Raw genomic sequence first — 17,730 nt, forward strand, 5'->3', positions numbered from 1 at the left:
AAACAATTAAAAGAACAAACGTGCAAGCTTTAGATAGTATAAAATATGTTCTTACCAGTAATTGTAAAACAGCCATAGGTCAGTGACAAGAAGAGAATGCGTATTGTTCGAATAGACACATAGAAATTCATTCACCTTTGCAGTTATATCAACATAAGGTATGTTAAGTTGCATGGCTTGATGTTGAGAAAATATTAACATTTTATCGACAAAAAAAAATATATCGATATAAATTAGATCGTCTTATGGAAAATGTAGACAAAAAAATGTGATGATGTCTGAACTGATGTCAGCAAGACGTAGAAAGTTTCAATGGCAAGACGCCTTATTTATTACGTTAAGCGACGACACAACACATCGTATCGCGTTAAAATAAGTCGACATGCACACATGCGTATTATCTCGAACACGGCATCTCGGGGGGTCAATTCAAGCTTCCATACATTCCTGAAAATGAAATGGTCATTACAGATAAACAGATAAAATAACAAAATTGGTTACTTGCGTAATTATAACACATGTGCATCAGTTGTCCAAATCCAGTTGGATTTTTCAAGTTTAATCAGTTATTTTGTTTGGGCCAATATCACATATTTAAAAAATACATTACCCAAGTTCTGTTATTGCGCGCGTTTTATGGAGTTAATTAAATCCTTGTATCACCATATTATATACACACAGAGAAATTTCCACAAAATACACACAAAACAGGCTCTATTTCAATACGTAAAGAAAAATTACGTGATTTCCGTGCAAAAGCGGGACAATTGCATTATTCGGCCAAATGTTCGCGCGCGCTCTGTCAAATTTATATATAAAAAACTTAAGTATACACAACGCAGTATTTTCTTAAAGGCACATTGTGACTCAGAAACGATTTTCTTCCTGATTTAGAAATATTCAAATAACGGCCCTAGAGCGATGTTCTTACCCGCCCGACAAAAGTAGCACAGAATGTGGAATTATTTGCCATTAAAGAAGGAAAATCTAAACAAAGTAGGAGTTTGACTTCCATACAAAAATTTCTGTAAGTGTACTTATTCCAAGAAACAAAAAGCTTTTAAGGTTTTAAGTATTCCTTCGTTGATATTACTATGTATTTTTATTTATGAATAATCACCAAAATATTGCATTCCTTCACGTGATTAGTACACAAAACGTAAATTCCGTGCAAGGCGAACTTACATTGATCTGTAACAATCACGAGGTAACAGCAGAAATGCGGATGTCCTATCTGCGACAACCCTCCCCCCCCCCCCCATAAAAAAGAAAATAAAGTTTATGTATAGATAGACAACTTCACGAGATATCCGAATATGTGAAAACTTGGGTAAAAGTCGACCTAACTACATGTTTAATCAAATTTTGATTAGAAGAAAAACAACGATTAAATGAAACGATCCAGGGTAAGACGACCGTTTTATAATTATATTAGTCCAGTACTTTCGACATTTGAGCCGCGTCACGACAAAACCAACATAATGGGTTTGCGACCAATATAAATAAAACATAATTATGTTTGCTATGTCTTCAAATTAATTTCTGAGGCTTTATGTGCCTTTAACCGAATTTTTATTAATTTTACGCCTGCTGCCTTCTGTACGCACGATTTTCTCGTTTATAATGAGGCGGGAAAATCGTGCAATTTAAAAAAAGACAGTAGAAATGCTGCAATGTAATCGGTCAATATGAAAATACCCGTTAGTCCATTAGTATAGTTAGTAGTGGAGCGTTGGACCCCAGTTTATTAATAATGTTAAGTGCACAACATGGAATTTAAAAATAAAGTACACTTTCTATACTGGTAAAGGCCGAGGGTTATTAGCTTTGCATGCTGTCATCCTCTCTGGTGATCTGTGAATTTTCTACCGAACGTACAAATTTGCAAGTTGAAATGCGTTTCAACGCCTTTCCCACGAAATTAGAGAAAAATATATATCAAACGAATTGTCAAGCCCTAGAACACATATCAATGTATCATTGATTCTGTTTAAATTTCCTCAACACGCAGGTAACAAAAAATTAACGTTTCGTGAACATCTGCTTTTTTTGTGACATTCGACCATACCTAAATACACGTATTTGGACATTAGAAATGCTAAAAAGTGTTGCCTATGTTGAAACGTCCGGTGTAACAAATAAAAAATGAGGGTTGGTATGAACATTATGGTAACGGTAGTTCATACCTTGAAATGTATAAAAATGTTACAAGATTTAACAAGAGCACCGCATGTAGTATTACCGCTCGTCTGTTAACCAATTCGCACACATTTTCTAAGCTAAAAAGTAATTTTCATTGTCCAAACAATGCATTTTAATGATATCAAAGTATTCCCATTTTCATGTTGACATCTTCCATAGTTTTGAAATTATTCCACTTAAAAAGGAATATGACAAAAATTCTCAGATAAAATAGGGGATTACTCAGAAAGTATACCATTAAGAATTATGCCCATTGTCTAACAACTGTGCCTTGTCATAATTTACATGTATTCCAAGTTCCATGTTAGTATACCTTTCATTAGCAAATTGGCAAATCAGCAAATAAGCAAATCAGCAATTACCAAATAAGCAATTAAGTAGTTGGCAAATAAGCAAAGTGGCATGTCCCTACCGGCATTCCATATTCAACTGTAAAATGACTTACTTCTTTATTTACATATCAGATAATTCACTTATTTAGTATATGTGTCATGTTTATCATGTTTTAGATTTTAATGTGTGGTCCTTTTTTGAATCTTAAAATGCTACAAAAATCCTGTTGAGGACATATGCAGGTCATGCCGCGTGCAATAATCCATGCATTTACAGCCAATGACCACATCGATAAGAAATAGTCCCAAATAGCCCTATCGTTTTTATTCAGTTGAAAGAGACATTATTGTTAAAAAGTTCTACTCGATTTAAATGTGTTCAAACCATAAATATTCCGTTCCCTTCCTCTCTTTACAATGTATATTGGTGAGCTCTCTGATAAAGCTGAGTTGACTGATATAATTAACAAAATTGTCAGATATGCAGTAAATGCAATTATAAAATAGATAGTGTTTAATAGTGTGTTTAATAGTGTTCTTAAGTGAACGAAGTTATATCTAGTTCACGAAAAACGGTTACCGTGGGTATGAAAACAGGATGTAAAACTATTTTTTATCAACGAGTGCCATGCAAACTGATACTAAAACATTGCTACAGGCAGTGGCGGATTCAGGCCCGGGCTTCAGGTCTGTACCCCCCCCCCCCCAGCTTGGCCCAAAGATACGTTTACCAGCTGGACCGGAAAATATTTTTGTCAGTTTCAAACTTTATTGGCTGTAGTGTACTCCCTTATCAAAACATTAATTGTTGTCATCTAGTTGTTAATCTCCTGCCTGGGGGCTTGGCAGAGATCTTTATCTATCAACATGCTTGAATGACTTAAATGTTTAAACTGCATTATTGATTGGTTTTATTACTTTCCAAAGGTCTAATGAAATTAATAGTCAAAGATAGTGGCAAATAGATGTGTTACATTGTACACCATATTTTACTATCTTTGTTTTTCAATTTTCTTTGCGAAAGCCCTATATGATTAAGAAATTGAAAATTATTATTTGTAAATTAAAAAGGTGACCAGTTTTATAAAGATTATACTAAATGAATCGCGTTTTAAATAATAACTAGTTTTTCTAAGATTTTTATTCAGATGAACTGATTGGTCATTTGCTTTTAATAACTTTTTTTATTGCAGTTATATTTTTTTAAATAAAATTTAAATTGTACTGACCTCTTTAGTATCTAAAATGGATTCATTGATGGAAAAAATTCTTATTGAATATATGTGTTTGAAATTATTTTTTTGTACAATTGAAAGGCAGTATTTTAATATCACTTTACTTTGGAAAATCGTCTATTATTCAGATGAGTACATTGATCAAGTGTTTAAAGAGTGTTTCAATCTTTTTTACTAGGTATAGTCTCTGTAATGATCTTGTCTTTTTTACCAAGACATTACCCTAGAGATTTTTTCATGCATATCTTTGTGTTTAGCGTGACTTATAATAATAAATAATAATAATCATAACAATAATAAAAGCAATAATATTAATAAAAAGCAATATAATCAATAAAATAATCACAAAGATAGATTTTTTTTATTTTTTTTTTAGTATGTTTAAACATGTTTTTTTTTCTTTTTTTTTTTTTTTAATCTCTCTGTAATGATCTTTTCTTTACATGTTTCGTTTTGTTTTTCGCTTTTTCGCAAAGACATTACTTTGAGGTTCTTTTTCAATATAACTTTAATTTAGTGATACACTTTTCATTGTGCTTTAAAAATTTTGTTTTTGTTTTTTCTCCATCACTCTATTCATGCAGTACATAATAAATGCATAAATACTTAGAAGTCAGTTTTATAAAAGTGCATATTATGCCTTAAAGTTATATCTCTGCAAGAATCAACACTTAGCATTTACTGTATGCTTAAATATATATGATGCCCAAAATTAATATCTATTGGTTTGAACTGTTCTCTTTTTTTTCTCACAATGAAACTTTTTTATGCATTTTTCTGTATATTTTTTTTACTCAAAGTAAATTGTCTACCATTGTTCTTTTTATGTTTTTTATTTTTCTAAGAAATAAATGTAAGCTTTTAAGAAAATATCAGACGCTTCTATCTTAATTTTAGCTCGATTTTTCAAATTACTTTTTTTATTTAAGCTATATTTATTTAAACTAAATTATTCTGGTTAAAAGAAGACAGTGTCTTTCAAGCACTTGTTTATATACAGAAGAAAAAGAAGAATAGTCCAGCCATCTGGGTTCATTTTACTCTCACATTTTTGCATTTATACAAAATGAAAAATATATCCAGTCTATAAGTGATTTATTTATTTTTCTCAAGTTTTATACTGGGAACAATTGTCCTTTCTGTGTTTATTTTGTATATATGTGTGTGTGTGTCTGTAACTGTTTATGTATGTATGAATGATTTATTGATTTGTTTGTGTTTTGTTCACATTACCTTCCTTGAAGCATGTATTTTTTCTTTTTCAAATATACGTTTTAGATGAATTCAAGTAGCCTAAATATCCTATCTTTGAATTGTAGAGGTCTTAACGGTTCAAAAAAGAGAATTGAGTTATTTAGATTTTTGAAGCAGAAAAATTGCAGTATTTACTGTCTACAAGATACACACTTAACGTTAAATATGAATAAAAATATATACTGTGAATGGAATAGTGAATGTTTCCTGAGCCAAGGGACATCCAATTCACGGGGAGTTGCAATTCTTTTTAATAAAAATATTGAATATAATATTCATAGCAAACATATTGATAACAAAGGAAACTTTATTGTTTTAGACTTAACAATTGAGGAAAAAAGATTAACCCTTATAAATCTTTACGGTCCAAATACAGATCAACCAATTTTTTACAGTGAACTGTTTGATATCATTGACAGAATAGGAAACGATTCTTATATCCTGTGTGGAGATTTTAACTTAGTTCTAGATCCTGACAAAGATTATTACAACTATAAATTTGTAAATAATATTAAAGCTAGAAATTTTATATTACAAAATATTGATCAGCGAAATCTTGTTGATCCATTCAGAGAATTTTTTCCAAATCTGAACAGATACACTTGGCGTAAACCGACTCCACTCCAACAAGCACGCCTTGATTTTTTCCTGGTAACTGAAACAATTTTCCCTCATGTAGAAAATATTAAAATTGAGACAAGCTATCAGTCAGATCATTCAATTGTTATAATGAAGATAAAGTTTAATGACTTTATACACGGAAAAGGTCTATGGAAACATAATAATTCCCTTTTAAAAGATATAGATTATTTGAATAAAATACAGACAAAAATAGTTGATATTAAAAAACAGTATGCTTTACCTATATATAACCTTGAAAATATATCGGAAATACCAAATGATGAAATTCAGTTTACGATAAACGATCAGTTGTTTTTAGAAACACTTTTAATGGAACTGAGAGGGACAGCTATATCTTACAGCAGTTATCTTAAGAAAAAAGAAAGAAATGATGAAAAAAGAATAATAAATGAAATACATGAAATCGAATCAAACTTGTCAGACGATAAACTTAACCGATTGCAAGAATTGCAAAATAATTTAAAAGAACTTAATAATATTCAGCTTCAAGGTTATCTTATAAGGTCAAGAGCAAAATGGACGTTAGAAGGAGAAAAACCTTCAAATTTTTTTTGCGGTTTAGAAAAACATAGTTACATAACTAAGACTATACATAAGATTCAAAAAGACGACGGTAGTATTCTTAATGATCAAAAGTTAATATTAAAAGAAATTGAAGATTTTTATAGAACTCTTTTCAGCAAAAAATCAGCATATGATGCAAATGATCAATTTTTACAATTTGTGGAAAATATAGATGCACCGGTTTTAAGTGAATCGGAATCCAATGTATTAGAAGGCTATATAAATTATGAAGAAGCTAGTAAAGTTTTACAAAATATGGCAAATAATAAAAGCCCGGGGACATCAGGCTTTAGTGCAGATTTTTATAAGGTATTCTGGAAAAATTTAGGTCCTTTTTTGTGGTAAGAGTTATCAATGACGCTTATACTTCAAATAAATTGTCAGTAAACCAAACACAAGGTGTAATAACATGCATTCCAAAAGAAAATAAACCTAAACAATTCGTGAAAAATTGGAGACCTATAACACTTCTAAATACCATATACAAAATTGCTGCAGGTTGCATAGCGAATCGAATAAAACTTACTCTAGATAAACTAATAAATAAAGATCAAATAGGTTTCATCAAAAGAAGATATATTGGAGAAAATACCCGTCTTATCTATGATATCATGCAGTATACTGAAGAAAATAACATTCCTGGACTTTTCCTTTTAATAGATTTTGGAAAAGCTTTTGATTCACTCTCTTGGTCATTTGTACAGAATACTCTGTCTTTTTTTAACTTTGGACTATAAAAAAATGGTTTGATATTTTATATAAGGATGCAACTTCTGCTGTTAATCAATGTGGGTTTTTATCAAATTTTGTAAAAATAGGAAGAGGCTGCCGACAAGGAGATCCTCTTTCATGTTATATTTTTATATTATGTGCTGAAGTTCTAGCTTTAAAAATAAGAAATGATAAGATTATTAAAGGAATAAACATTAACAATGTAGAACATAAATTGTCACAATTTGCAGATGACACAACAATGATTTTAGATGGATCAAGTGCGTCTTTAAATAAATCTTTGGAAATCTTGTCAGATTTTGCACAACTATCGGGACTTAATGTTAATTTTGATAAAACTAAGGTTGTGTGGATAGGAAAAATGAAATATTCTCAAAACAGTATAAAAACAAGATGGAAATTGTCTTGGAATCAACATCAATTTAAAATGTTAGGCATAAATTTTCATGTTGACTTAAGTAAAATAATAGATTTAAACTATAGCGAAAGAATAGAAAATATCCGAAAGGTTATTCAAAATTGGAAAAGAAGAATTCTCACACCAATAGGTAAAATTGCTGTCATTAAATCTCTTTTGATTTCATCTCTTAATCATTTATTCATTTCACTACCAAACCCTTCTGAAAATGTAATCAGTGTATTAAATAAAATGTTTTATGACTTTATTTGGCAAGGAAATGTAAAAATTAAGTCTTCCGTTATTGTAAAAAACTATGATGAGGGCGGCTTGCAGATGATAAATATTTCTGCCTTTATAATGTCATTAAAAATAACATGGTTTAAAAGAATAATCTCAAATGCTAGTTGGAAAAGTATTCTTTACGACAAAATAGATATGCAAAAGTTTTTTCACTGCGGAAACCATTATTTTGATAAACTTGCAAAAGAAACAAACAATCTTTTTTGGAAGGACACTTTTACAGCATTTTCACGCTATATTGAATTAATTCCAATCGAAAATCATTCTTTCGGAAAACATCCTTTATTTTATAACAATAACATATTAATTGGTTCAAAAAGCGTATATTTAAAATCATGGTTCGATGCTGGAGTTTGTAACATAGAACACCTTATATCTGATGGAAAGTTTTTATCTTATAATGAATTTATTAAAATTTAAAGATACAATGTCCAATCTAATATCTTAATTTTCAACGGTATGATTCTATCAGTAAAGCAATTTTTAAATAAATATAATATAATCTATAACACCCAACAGAAAAGCATTGGCCCAGACATACCGCTATACTTTAAAGATATTATATCAGACAGAAATGGAGCAAAACCTTTCTATAATATATTAAATAAAAACAAATCAAAGCCAACAAGTATCGAAAAATGGACAAATAACCTTAATTTAGCTTTTAGTGAAAACGAATGGAAAATTATATTCGAAATGCCTTTTAGAATTACAAAATGTGCTAAGTTGCAATGGTTCCAAACAAGAATTTTACACAGGATTATTGGAGCCAATTATCTTTTATACAAAATTAAGTATAAAGAAAGTCCTTTATGTTCTTTTTGTAGTATTGATGTTGAAAGCATTGAGCATCTATTCTGGATGTGTCCCATTGTCAAAAAATTTATAAAGGAATTTCTTAAAATAAATGAAGCACCTTTTTTATCTTTGGGTATAAAAGAAATGATGTTTGGCTATAATGCAAAGGATGATTTATCTAACGCAAAAAACTTATTTTTAGTATACTTTAAAATGTATATTTATCAGTGTAAAATGCTTGATCTTTCTTTATCAATGATTGCAGCCAAAAACTTTATAACACAAAAGCTCAAGACTGATAAAGAGGTAGCAATCATAAATAATAGATTACCGAAGTTTGAAAATGTTTGGAGTCTTTTTAGAAAATTTATTTTTCTATTTTAAAAAAGAAAAATGTCAGCTGAGAAAATATTATTTCTACACTGAAAAGTACTGTTTTTGAGTTTAAGTAATTAAGAAATAATTCAAGCCAAAATAGCATGCTTTAGATTTTATATACTGTTGATGCTTTTGAAACTATTTCTTAAAAAAAATACGGTTATGAGTGCGAGTATGAATGCATGTGTCGTCCTTGTCTCTTTGTTTTTTTTGTTGTTGTTGTTGTTGTTATTGTGTGTGTGTGTGTGTGTGTGTGTGTGTGTGCGTGCGTGCGTGCGTGCGTGCGTGTGTGTGTGTGTGTGTTTTCTTTTCTTTTTGATTTTTTTTTGTAATTGTTTTTTTTTCTTTCATTACATTGGTTCCACATCTGGTATAACCGTTCATATGCATGAAAACAAATAATTGTAAAACCACTGTGGGATGTGCTTCGACCCACAAATGGTTATATGACGAAGCGAATAAATGGGGTTACCCCATGTGGGGCCTGAAAAAAAAAAGTGTTTAAAGATTATTTTCATCAACAGTTGTGCAAACATTGGTTAGTGTGCTGTTTATTTTGTAAATGCTTAATACTAAACACCAGGGGAATTCTATTTGAAATACCCTGCAAACACTAACCTGTAAAACCATCCAAAATGTATCATAAACAGCACTAGAAAGTCAAGTAAATAACACCATTTTCAACCTCATATTTCAAAATTTTCTCACTCTAAGGGAGGGGACACCCCTCCCAGGCCCACCCCAATTACATATATTTTTCTTAATTTCATATCATCTAAATATTTACGGAAATATTAGTATACACATATTTAAGCGAAAAGTACATTGCAACTCGTAAGATGAGCTATTAAACAAATTAATTACCATTTTTGTCACATGAACAAGATATTGGCCCTATCTTCAAATAGCATAATTTTCGCCTGTTGCACTATTTTTGTCAAAATCTTCCACCCATATGTCACCCCCCCCCCCCCCCCCCCCCCCCAGGAAACCATGTTCTGTATCCGCCCCTTCTTTATATATATATGGTTATACGTATAAATAACTCTTTACAAAAGAATAACCTTTGACTTTAAAATTACCGCGTTGAGGCGTAACCCTTTTCACACTACATACAAATCGAAGTGATCCTGAATGTGCACGTTCATTGGACAGGCTAGCTAAGTCAACCCGAGCCTGCAACATTTTCAATTTTGCCGTTTTGGGCGATATTTAGGGTTTCTGTTTAGTATTGCTACATGACATAAATAGATTTTTCATAATCATTACCGTGAAAGAACAATGATTAAAGAGCAAATCAATTTCTTTACAAATGCAGACAACAATTTTACGACTTTTAAAATCACTTATAGCGCAGCGAGTAAAAATCATTTAAATATTCATTTGTGTTTATGTAAATCGTATAGTAAATAAAATGTTTTTCATGGTTAACATTTTTATAGAAAGAGAACGGTAGGCATGTTGCTTTGCATTTGCAACGGATTCTAAAATCTGCTTTAAACTGTAGTCCTTTTTTCGACTTGGAACTGGTGCCAGAATTGACAATTGAAGAAAAATGTAAGATTTATGTCATTCATAATAAAAATATGAACATATTTAGGTAGAGTTTTGCCTTCCGTACTCCCGGTTGATGTAAACCTGACTTTTTAATCATGACGTAGACCAGATAACGCCAGAAAACGAAATAGCTTGCAACTGAAGCCCGCTCTAATACAAGCAACTTCCAATGTTATGCAAAGTGTTTGATAAAACGGCTTATAAACTGACGAAGATCCAATATTCTGTGGAAAGCTTATATTTTTCCCCGTAGACTGGTGCATATCCCAAAGAAATTGGTACAGAAATAAAATATTTACGGCTATTTTCTTTTCCGAATCGAGCAACATTTGTCTTGGAAATGATGCCGAAAATGACGTCATAGTCACGTGGTATTGCCACACTGACCCCAGACGATCCGGGATGAAAATATTGTTGCAGTCTCAATAACCCAATACGGTCAGATAGAGTGCCGACAATCACCGGTAGAGCCCCGGCAGAGCCCTTGATCATCCCGGACGTTGCCGACAGAGTTACGGACGTACCCCGGTCGTTCCTGGATCACCCGACCGACCACCGGGACTCTAGCGGGATGCTTGTGAGATTGTTAAAAAAGTTTAAAAAATGTATTTGAAAATAAGTTGATTGTTGGATACAGTCTCCCTTACTATTAAAAGGGAAAAAAATAAGTTAAACCGAGGCGCATTGTACTGGTGCTTTACACCGAGCACATAAAAGAACCAGGGTCGCCTCTGGAACGGGGCGTCTTCTGTATCATGCACTATCCCCGAAAAATAATATACTAACAAATAATATACTAACGGATATTTACAAATCTATCACTATATATACAAGTTAAAGCAGATGTCATCTTAGTAGTGTTGTGCAGTTATGTGACATTTACCTACCTAGAATTTACATTTCACCTGATATAATGCAGGATGTGCCAAATGTTGTAAGCGTGAGACGACTTTTGCTGAATTTTGGTCGGGTTCAGTGGCCTAATATTAGAAATCCGCAATATTATAAGAGAATCTAGATGGGCCAATGCTTGGTTGCACCTTCGATTATGTATTGATGCACTTTGTTGGTACGAGATTGCAGATATATGGTACAGAAGACCGTAAGAAATGGCATCAGTACATTACCGAAGTTGCAACCAAGACATAACCAAGTGTAAACCAGTTAATATATGTGTAAAAACAGTTTAAAGATGAAAATATTCATTGACAAATTGTGATAATTTCAAAATAACGTTTGTCGAATGGAGAAGAAATGTTAAAAGTTTTTGTCAACAGATTAAAATAGATATTACACAGTATTCGAATAGTAACATTATAATTGCTATATGATGGTGTCATTTAAACATTTATATTATTATACCTCAATATATCCTTCAATGTAAAACTCCCATAGGGCTACAATGTGTTCTGATCGGATATCACCCTCCTAGAATATATTACTCGGGTAATATTTCTTATATCACCCTGGAGCACAAAACTCTTACATAACTCATTCATAAAGCAATAATGCCTTAGTACCCAGTTGGCATAATATTATTTATTTCCTAGTCTGTCTGTCTGTCTCTTGTTTTTATCTATATACATTATACTATTTTTGTGTATATCGAACATTTACAGATCAAAATCGCTATAATTGTGAAGTGATGATCTGTATTTTCTTTCAGGCAAAGACTGCTGACCTAAGGGTTTTTTTTGCGGTATAATAAAATAAATAACACATGGCTGTCGGGGTGATAGAGGATATTGCCAACCCTTGACCTCGGCTGCGCCTCGGTGTAATATACCAGTTTTCGTGTTGACAATATCCTCTATCACCCCGACAGTCATGTGTTTACTGTTAATTATTATATTATTATACCTCAATATATCCTTCAATGTAAAACTCCCATAGGTATACAATGTGTTCTCGTCGAATATCACCCTCCTAGAATATATTCCCCGGGTAATTCTTATATGATATATCACCCATGGGGCACATAACTCTTACATAACTCTGTATTCATAATAGCGATAATGCCTTAGTAACCAGTTAACATAATGCAAAAATATACATACTAATACAATTTAAATAGTTTATAAAAAAATCTTTATTTAGCAAAGAATCCCACGTGGAACGCGAAAAGTTCGTGCGAAAGCGTTACAAGCTTGTACATGTTCACGTGTATAAAAATTACTACATATGAAAATTTTATAGATAGATGATTAAAAATAATTGTAATTTTGCATCCATTTATAATAATTATAATAATTTGATTTTGTTGTTGTTATTTATTTTCTAATGAAAAAATAACGATATATCTGTCTGTCTGTTTGTCATGTTTTTATCAATACATTTTTGTGTTTACAGATCAAAATCGCTGTAATTTTGAAGTGTTGATCTGTATTTTCTCTTATGAATGTTTTGGAACCTAAGGTTTTTTTTTTTTCGGTATAATAAAATAAATAACATATGGCTGTCGGGGTGATAGAGGATATTGCCAACCCTTGAACTGGCATATTACCCTCGGCTGCACCTCGGGGTAATATACAACTTCTCGGGTTGACAATATCCTCTATCACCCCGACAGCAATATATGTTATTTATATATTATTATACCTCAATATATCCTTCAATGTATAACTCCCATAGGCCTACAATGTGTTCTGATTGAATATCACCCTCCTAGAATATATTTCCCGGGGAATATTTCTTATATCACCCTGGGGTACATAACTCTTACATAACTCTGAATTGATAAAAACGATAATGCTTTAGTAACCAGTTAGCATAATGCAAAATGACAGCCATGTGTTATTTATATAATATTGTTAAGTTAATATTTGACATATAAGTAATTTATAAATGTACATGTTTGTATCCAACCAGCACAGCAAGAAAACATACTATTACGTCAAGTGTCTATTACGGTGGCACAGATGTGACACATGGGTGTCTTTATTTATCTTGTTCACACGAGATATTATCTTGTTCCCACAAGATATTATCTTGTTCCCACGAGATATTATCTTGTTCCCACGAAATAATTATCTTGTTCACACGAGATAATATCTTGTTCCCACGAAATAATTATCATGTTCCCACGACATGATTATAGCCAATCAGAAGCTGTAAAATGGTAATATAGCAGTTACTTCCCCTTATTTAGTTGAACATTTACTTGATTATATAATTATAGATTATATTCATGTATAACAATGTAGGTTGATCTTGAAAGTGCCACACTGTAGGGACATACAAAACCTTAACTACCAATTACTGGTGTTTAATAGCGCATACCCTCATTTGGTGACGCATTTGCGTGCACACTGATCTGGGTCGACACTGGAGGGATACATGTAAGTAGCCTTTCAAAACTCTGTATTTATAAGGTGGTGGCCCCGCAGTGGCGTTCAGTCCACCACGCACGAATGAGTAATAATCAAATACAAATGTCTTAAATCAATGTAGCATGAGAAGGACCGTCTTCGCAGCACTTAAGAGAAAAGTCACAAAACCCATTTAACACGTGTTGCGTATATGCTTATAACGACCATTGTCGAACCATATCCCCCGACAAGCAAATGCGTCATCCTGTCAAGGTCTGCACTGTTTGCTGTTGAATCAGTAGGTCAGATTTTAACTGTCAAAGCAGTTAACTCCTTGATTAGCTCACATGGTTTATACAGGTTAACTGCTTTGTTTGCCAGATAGAGTTGCATATTTTTCTTAACTTTTGACCACTTGACAGTAAAGGAATATGCAACTCTGTCCACGCCCCTATACCGTTCACAAACTTTCGGGACGGACACTTAGACACTCGGACGGACAATGGCAACGCTATATGGGGCACAAAAATATTGGAAGAACACAAACAATGCTAAAACGTATTGCTTCGGTGAGTTAAGAAGGCACATGCCCATGCCCCATCCGGATCTGCAACTGGCCATGCACAATAATGTATGATACATTTTACGTCGGGGGGTAAACCAGAGGGTAAAATCATGGGTTAGTTGGATAGACTGTTACAATATCCAATACAATAAATTACAAATTAACATATGAAAAATTGAGACATTTATCGTTAACCGATTTGGACATTTATGAGCACCTAATTTGTTGCGACATTTTTCGTTAATTTTTGGACATTTATCGTTCAAGGAGTTTTGGACATTTATCGGCGATTGAGACATTTATCGTCAATTTTTGGACATTTATCGTCGTTTGGACATTTTTCGACGTTTGGACATATATCGGCGCTACAATCCCTTAAACTTGTTTTAAATTCTAAATTGACTATAATAAAAATTATATGAAATTTCATATGCTATATTGCTATAAAGTCAATACAAAATGTATCAAAAACAGGTTAACTTGTTGACTTATTCATCCTATAGGAGTGGGAGTAGAAGTGTGTGTCTGTGTGTGTGTGTGCGCGCGTGTGCGTGTGTGTGTGTGGTGGGTGACTTCAGTTTTACCTCCTCAGGGGACTGTTCCCGATTGGAGATGTTAAACTTGCTTTCACATTAAAAATGTCAGTAATTGTAGCGTAACTAGCGCAGGAAACTTTTCCGGGCTTCATATAATCTCAATATTTCACATGACTGTGGTATGTCGAATTTGCTGGACTCACAGTCATAGTTCTCTGGAGGGCTGGTGAATAAGAAATAATTATTTCAATAGAAAACCTTTGTGTTTTAGTGTTCTTTCAATAAGGGATAGACGAGCATTTGATCTTGTTGTTTAATTCATCACACACCCGTGCAGATTTTGCGACTCCTTAAAAATGGTATTGCACGTGCATACATTTTGACGTGACGTCATTAGCGTTATACAAAGAAAGTGTAAAGACGAGCTAAATGTTATCGTTATACTATAGGCGTAACAACGATGACTCTTTCTTCATTTTAAACGGTCTTTGTTTTAGGTATGTGATAAAAAAGAATATTAAATCCGTGTAAGTTCATTACTGAATTTATTTTAATAATATTATGCACGTCAGAGGCTCGCAAAAAGGAGATGTGATTAATTGCATATTAAGTTGTTTGTCTTTCATGGCAGGGACAGCTCGTTTTCATCCCATCTTTGACCTCTTAAGACACCGGTATATGAGCCGCGTCACGACAAAACCAACATAATGAGTTTGCGACCAGCATGGATCCAGACCAGCCTGCGCATCTGCGCAGTCTGATCAGGATCCATGCTGTTCGCTTACCAACCCTATTACAAGTAGCAAAACTGATAGCGAACAGCATGGATCCTGACCAGACTGCGCGGATGCGCAGGCTGGTCTGGATCCATGCTGGTCGCAAACGCACTATGTTGGTTTTGTCGTGACACGGCTCATATTTCTTAATACATCATGGATATAGCCAGTACTTTTTATTGTAGAATACGTACATGTACTCTGTTACTGAGCAAACTATTCAGTTTGATGTAATAGAAAAAGTTATATAGATTATAATATGATGCGAGAATATTTTCTGAAGTTATCATATGATATCATTATATGAATTGATACTGTTACCAGGAAGGGTATCTTAATTTCTGCCTAAATTGTATGCAGTCGGTCTTTTTTATATTTCCTCCGAAAGTCTTCTATAACTTAAAATATGATTTTAATAATATGTCCTACATTGTAATAAGTTTTTCATATTTTTTACGTTTTTATATAATGGCATAATTATACAATATTGTATTAAGAAAATAGAATATTTTTGGACTACATCAATTAGGCTTTTCTCATTTATAAGTTATGTATATGACTGTATTTCAAAGCTCACTTTTGTAAGCTGTATATGCTTTCCCAAGTCTTTTGTGAAAACATTGAATACTTCTTTAAAAAAGTTTCCTTATGTGTATTTTTTGGACCGCGTGTTACTCATGTCATGAAGAATTAAATATTGAATAGTTCAGGGAATTCCAAGCTTTGTACTAGCTACCACACATTTTTATGGAAGCGTCCTAGTGCCAAACCTGAAATGTTTTTATGTCATAATTAGTAGATAGTAAGTGCTAATTAGTAGAAAGTAAGTGCTAATTAGTAGAAAGTAAGTGCTAATTAGTAGATAGTAAGTGCTAATTAGTAGATGCAAAGTCATAATTAGTAGACAGTAAATACTAATTAGGAGATAGTAAGTGCTAATTAGTATATACTAAGTCATAATTAGTATATAGTAAGTACTAATTAGTAGATACTAAGTCATAATTAGTAGATAGTAAGTGCTAATTATTAGATAGTAAGTGCTAATTAGTAGATACTAAGTCATAATTAGTAGATAGTAAGTACTAATTAATAGATACTATGTCATAATTAGTATATAGTAAGTACTAATTAGTAGATAATAAGTCATAATTAGTAGATAGTAAGTACTAATTAGTAGATAATAAGTCATAATTAGTAGATAGTAAGTACTAATTAGAACATAATAAGTCATAATTAGTAGATAGTAAGTACTAATTAATAGATACTATGTCATAATTAGTATATAGTAAGTACTAATTAGTAGATAATAAGTCATAATTAGTAGATAGTAAGTACTAATTAGAACATAATAAGTCATAACACAGAATGCAAGCAGCGATTACAATATTATAACTTAGTATGTACTAATTAGTACTTACTATCTACTAATTATGACTTATTATGTTCTAATTAGTACTTACTATCTACTAATTATGACTTATTATCTACTAATTAGTACTTACTATATACTAATTATGACATAGTATCTATTAATTAGTACTTACTATCTACTAATTATGACTTATTATGTTCTAATTAGTACTTACTATCTACTAATTATGACTTATTATCTACTAATTAGTACTTACTATCTACTAATTATGACTTATTATCTACTAATTAGTACTTACTATATACTAATTATGACATAGTATCTATTAATTAGTACTTACTATCTACTAATCATGACTTAGTATCTACTAATTAGCACTTACTATCTAATAATTAGCACTTACTATCTACTAATTATGACTTAGTATCTACTAATTAGTACTTACTATATACTAATTATGACTTAGTATATACTAATTAGCACTTACTATCTCCTAATTAGTATTTACTGTCTACTAATTATGACTTAGCATCTACTAATTAGCACTTACTATCTACTAATTAGCACTTACTTTCTACTAATTAGCACTTACTTTCTACTAATTAGCACTTACTATCTACTAATTATGACATAAAAACATTTCAGGTTTGGCACTAGGACGCTTCCATACATTTTACAGGATCCATGCTGTTCGCTATCAGTTTCTCTATTTGTAATAGAGTTTGTAAGCGAACAGTATGGATCCTGATCAGACTGCGCGGAGGCGCAGACTGGTCTGG

The sequence above is a fragment of the Ruditapes philippinarum genome, unplaced genomic scaffold (assembly GCF_026571515.1).
Source record: "Ruditapes philippinarum isolate M1 unplaced genomic scaffold, ASM2657151v2 ctg2477_1_1_1_1, whole genome shotgun sequence".
NCBI lineage: Eukaryota > Metazoa > Mollusca > Bivalvia > Venerida > Veneridae > Ruditapes > Ruditapes philippinarum.